We start from the raw sequence: 6,000 nt of genomic DNA, 5'->3' as shown, positions 1-6,000 counted from the left end.
GCTGTCGTCTCTGAGACACAAAAGACTTTTTCAGCAGGTACTCATCAGCTGAAACTTGAGTGTACAGATTCCCGGAAGATGGATGGATTTCAAAACTGGGATTGACTCTGTTGTTTCTGGGCTGATCAGAGAGAATGATGCTGAGGCCTCTGATACACTGATCACTGCACTGAGGTGTTCAGATCCAGAACTTTTTAAAAGCACTTCCTGAACATCATCAGGAGGCATGATGATCATAAAGTCTTTGTAGGTTGCTGTGGAAGAGAGGGCCACTGATGCTGCAGTCACTGTGTGCTTCCTCTGCTGCCGTCAGTGCAGCTGTGGGGCCTTCAGGAGGTTTTTTGATGCAGACAGTGGTGAACAGCACAACATGCTGTCAGAGAGTCTCTGCAGAAATGAGACATTAAGACCAAGTACATAATGTGTGTGACAGCACCAACATGCTGGAGTACTGGGGTAAGCAGGTCTGGTCTAACTGGGCAGTTCAGGAGTTGAATTGTCTTTAATAAAGTCCCACAGAAGCACTGGTTACATCCAAGTTCTTTCCAGTCTTAATTCAGTGCAGAGATAGTTGAATGGAGTCAACGGAGTCATAGATCATTACAGAAACAGTCACACCAGCGTCAATTTGTTGGCACCAGCAATAACTCAAAATGTCCACAAGAGGCCACTGTAGACCTTAAATAGCACATGATGGCAAAACTGTTTAATTAAACAGTGGAACAGTCCTTTAACTCATTCCAGAGGGGTTACGGGGGGTTATGACCCCCCCAATAATCAGACCCAACCAATATAACTCCCCCAATAAAATAATGAATTATCTCGCATAATTAGGCTGTTGATCTTCTTTACTCATTTCAGGTATTACCAGCAAAATAGTTGCATGTTTAATCATCTGGGAATTTACCCAAATTTACTTAATTATTTAGACAGAGATCTTGACACCCCCCCCCCCCCCCCCCCCCAAATGTGCAGCACAAAGTTACACCAATGTTCTTAATACAGCTGGATGTAATTATCGTGGCCACTGCTATTGAATTTGTACTAAATATAATCTTGCCACCATAACGTCAAGAGTACAGTAAAAATTGATCAGTGTGACATATAATCTTCACATGCCTGAACAGGTGTAACCACAACCACACGAAGTTGGGTTAAAACGGCAATGCTGTGCACCCGAATATCGACTCTGTAGTAACACAAAGAGGTAACGAAGCAGAATCCAGTAGAAGGAGGAAGATGTTGCAGCAAAGCTGAGGAAGATCAGGTGATTGTCTGGCAGGTAAACAACAGGTCTGAACTGACACCTGCCTGGCCATGAGGAGTGATGGCCTTCCCCAAATTGTTTTCTCAATTCCTGTTTCTCTATCAGTCACGGTCAAATCTAAACGAGGATGTGGTCTCAGCTCGTGAAATCAAACTGAATCAAATGTAAATGTCATTAAATGTGTCCTTGTTGGTCAGCGATAGACGGAGGAGACACTCTGTATCCTCCAGCCTCAGAGTGGACGTGACTTATTTATGGACAAGTCATTCCTATTTACTCAAACTCCCTGCACTCAGCGTTGTTGAGCAGCGTTGTTGGGTGCTCTGTGTAAATATGCTTCTGCCCTGCTTGTGGTGCTGTTTGTCTGTGATACAGCTGTCATATAGATGTTGGTCTGACACACTACAAGCTATGATAAGTATCTAAATGGCCTTTACACAGATGGCTGTAAAACCTGGTTTTACTGCAGTTATTAATTGTTAATCATTGGCTGAGTGCAGCATGCTGGTCTATACCTTTATGTTGGTAAAGAATAAATTCAGTGTCTAACTCAAGTCTAACACAAAAGTTCCAACTTTGTTCACTTTGTGATGAAGCTGCTCTTCATCAGAAAGTGAACAAAGTTGTACTGAGGAATGAAGAGCACAGGAGGAGGCCTCTGCTGTTTGACATGAGCAGCGTCACTCTGCAGCTCTTTGTGCTCCACCTGTAGCTGCTGCTCATCCATCAGCATCTAACAGGTCACTTTCAGTGTTTCAGGCCCTGCAGGATCATGTTTGCAGTATGTTTGTATGTTTGTTTTAGAACAGTGATCATTTTAGAACCGCTGACAGCTACAGAGACGACCAAAGATCATCGTGAGCTGTTTTCAGGGGGCGGAGCTACAGGTCACATGTACAGGTAGGAACAGAGTTCACTCTAAAGCTCTATAACAGACTGACCTCCACCATCAGACTCACTGCTGCATGCAGTACTTCTCATCAGCACAGCACGCAGGTAAACCTCCATCAACTTTCCAAGTTCTGTCTGCAGAATCTACTGTGACGGTCCTCGGTCAGTTTACGTTTTACTCTTTGAATGATGGTTTTCTGTTGTATTATATTTATTGTTCCTGGTTTCTGTTCTGTCTCTGTGCCTCGCCTCATGTTTCCATGTCTCAGTGTCTAGACTGTGTCATGCTGAAAGTCTCATGCTTCCTGTTTTATTGTGATAGTCCCTGTCCTGCGTTCAGTGTATTGAGTTTTGCTTCTCTGTGGCCCTATGTCTACTTTGTTTATTGCTGGTTCATCTGTTCTTCATCCTCTGCTTTCCTCTGTCGATGTTTCCATGTCTCAGGTTCTGTGTTCCTAGTTTCAGGCTTTTGTAATGTTTTATATTTTCCTCATGTTCTTTAGTTTAGCTTTTCCGTCCCCCTCGTCGTTGTTGCTTTGTAGTATTTCTGTTTAGCCAACGTAAAGACTCGCCTTTTGTTAATACCCACCTCATCGCCGTGTGTCTGTGCCTCCTCTCTCATCTCCACACGGTCTGCCTCACAGACTGTGATATCATCTCACCTGTTCTTACTCTGAACATGTCGTGTTTGTCTCAAATAGGTACGATGTGTACAATCATTTGTGTGTAACTGTTGAGGACTCACAAGCGCGTGCTTCAATCCACACACAAATACGAAACAATCTGACCACAAAACTATTTTACATCACCTGTCAGATCAAAGGAAATAATATTGTGATTAACAGAGATTGGAAATTATAGTTTTAATAAAATAAGGAAAAACACAAAGTTTAAATCATGTTTCACTGAAACAGTCTTCAGTCTTTACATTAGACTGTTTGTAGAAAACAAAAATGTAACACGGGTAGTTTCTTCTCTACAGCCATCAGGGACCAGCGTGAGTCTTCAGCCTGAGCGCGAATCAGTTACAAGAGAAATGAAGAAAGCTCTGCAACACACCGACAGACCATCAGATGTTGGAAAGATCATGGAGTCACTACAGGACAACAACACCCAACTAAATATCGCCATCACAGGAGAATCTGGCTCTGGGAAATCCACCTTTGTTAACGCTCTCAGAGACCTGTCCGATGGTGACGAGGGAGCTGCTCCTACTGGTGTTACAGAAACCACCTCAGAGGTCGCACCGTACCCCCATCCAAACTATCCCAATGTTACTTTTTGGGATCTCCCTGGAATCGGCACCACCAAGTTTCCAGCTGATGAGTACCTGGAGCTTGTTGGATTTGAGAAGTTTGACTTCTTAATCATCATCTCAGCCGTTCGCTTCAGAGAAAATGACGTGAAACTCGCTCAGGAGATTCAGAGGATGGAGAAGAAGTTCTAGTTTGTTCGCTCAAAGATTGACAACGATTTACGAGCTGAAGAAAGAAGTCAGAGAGAGTTTAAGGTGGAGAAGACTCTTTCGCAAATCAGACAAGACAGCATTCAAGGTGAGTGTCACATGAGATCATTTATGTGAGTGAGACCAGTTTCTGGATTTAATGATGGTGATGCAGTTGTTGGAGAGTTCAGGCCACAGTTGGACAGTTAAACTCTGTTAGTTTTATGACTGTGTGGCTGCAGGATGCTGGAGGATGCTGCTAGTGTCCAGCTTTCAGCTCCGCCAGTATGACTTCTCCCTCTTACACAAAGCCTTAGAGAGCGGCCTTCCTGAAGTCAAGAGAGATGCTCTGCTGTTGGCCACGCCCAGTATCAGCTGCGAGATCATCAACAAGAAGAAAGAAGCTTTCAAGGTATGATTGTACTGTCAGCCATTGTCTACAGCTTTACTGGAGTCTGTTCAGCATACTCAAGTCTTAATATACTCAATACTCATACTCAAGTCATACTGTCTTAAAGAAATATCCACATGCCACGACCAAGGGGGGTTGTACCCCGTAGATATGGAATATGTAACGGTGTGGAGAGATTAGGGATGGGTATTGATAAGATTTTCACGATTCCGATTCCATTTTTGATTCTGTTTAATGATTCGATTCTTTATCGATTCTTTTTAAAAAAGGAGAACACTAAGGTCGATTAGCTCAGAACTTTGTTTTATATCTTCTCTTTGAACAAGACAGAAATGTAGGAGTAACATGGCCTTACAAACCCAACAGTGAGATCTTAAGAGATCCAGCCTACGGCTCTTCAATGGGGTATCACAGGGTCCATCCATCCATCCATCCATCCATCTTCATCCGCTTTATCCGAGGCCGGGTCGCGGGGGCAGCAGCCTAAGCAAAGAGGCCCAGACCTCCCTCTCCCCAGCCACCTCCTCCAGCTTGTCCGGGGGAACACCAAGGCGTTCCCAGGCCAGCCGAGAGATATAATCTCTCCAGCGTGTCCTGGGTCTGCCCCGGGGCCTCCTCCCGGTGGGACATGCCTGGAACACCTCACCCAGGAGGCGCCCAGGGGGCATCCTTGTCAGATGCCCGAACCACCTCAGCTGGCTCCTTTCGATGTGGAGCAGCAGCTGCTCTACTCTGAGCCCCTCCCGGATGGCCGAACTTCTCACCCTATCTCTAAGGGAGAGGCCAGCCACCCTTCGGAGGAAGCTCATTTCTGCTGCTTGTATCCGCGATCTCGTTCTTTCGGTCACTACCCACAGCTCATGGCCATAGGTGAGGGTAGGGACGTAGATCGACCGGTAAATTGAGAGCTTCGCTTTTACACTCAGCTCCCTATCACAGGGTCCCCAGGAAAAAAATTGTAAATGTAAAATAATAAAATAAATATTCTTCTGTAGCAATTACACAAGAATATCCAGTAATGTCCCTGCCTACAATTAAACACATTCACTTACTGAAAATCATCTGCTGTGGCAAATGGGTGCAAGCCTTTTACCACAAACTTAGTCACTGCTTGGTGACATTCGTCTATCCTGGCTTGAAAGGAGACGCTACCGGTAGACTGCAGCGAGAACTGCCAGCATCTGAGCCAGACTCTGTCTGTCTGTCTCATCATGGTCACCTAAATGCACAGTAATGGCAGGTTTTGTAATAAGGCAGATCGCGCTAACATAATATGCACTGTTAGTTGATTATTTACCTGCCGCATTAACGGGAGAGGACGTGCAAACGTTACCGCTGCTGCTGGGTTGAGATTCACGAGTCCGGAGCGATTTAAAAACACGACATTCATTTAAGGTCAAAACACGCGATGAAATATCTACTTTGCAAGTATTGCAAGCTGCCCTGTTGTCATCCGTTCTCATAAAGTATAACCAAACTTTTGAGCGTTTGAGCCGCTTTCCTGCCAGGTAAATGATGCAACGTGGTGACGTCATTCGGGGCGACTGGAATCGATAAGTGAATCGTTTGCAAAAATGGCAAACAATTCCAAGGAATTAAATCAATGGGAACCGGTTCTCAACAAGGTTTCGATACCCATCCCCAGGAGAGATAGTCTCGATTTGCTAGAGAACACCAGGATACTTTTGTAGCTGACAGCTGGTAACTGTGCAGGGGCGGATCTAGCAAAGTTTTGCCAGGGGGGCAGGTGGGGCATTAACAAGGAGAGGGGGGCACAAAGAAATACTTTATTTTCTTATTCGCATTTGAAATGTCTAGCTTTAATAAATAACTATCTGGATCTTACAACCAAAGTTTTTATCTGATGTAAAATGTATAGAAATCCATTACTGTACGTAGTAATTTTTTTTCAGGGTCCCATCATAATTTCTTCAGAAGTAAGTACTGTACATGATGCCAGTATTTTCCCACATTTTCTAGATTCTG

At 44.5% G+C, this 6,000-nt stretch overlaps 1 pseudogene across 1 annotated transcript in view; it reads left to right on the top strand.

Annotated features, from left to right (window-relative positions):
- The first annotated feature begins 2,083 nt into the window (after positions 1-2,083).
- LOC101483449 (interferon-inducible GTPase 5-like) overlaps positions 2,084-6,000 on the top strand; it is a 47,616-nt pseudogene continuing 43,699 nt past the window's right edge. The window contains exons 1-2 of the transcript XR_013094680.1: positions 2,084-2,167; positions 3,141-3,711. The product of XR_013094680.1 is annotated as an interferon-inducible GTPase 5-like (transcript). The remainder of the gene's footprint in view (positions 2,168-3,140; positions 3,712-6,000) is intronic.

Source organism: Maylandia zebra, linkage group LG19 (genome assembly GCF_041146795.1).
Source record: "Maylandia zebra isolate NMK-2024a linkage group LG19, Mzebra_GT3a, whole genome shotgun sequence".
Lineage (NCBI taxonomy): Eukaryota > Metazoa > Chordata > Actinopteri > Cichliformes > Cichlidae > Maylandia > Maylandia zebra.
This window is presented reverse-complemented; position numbering and strand designations above follow the sequence as displayed.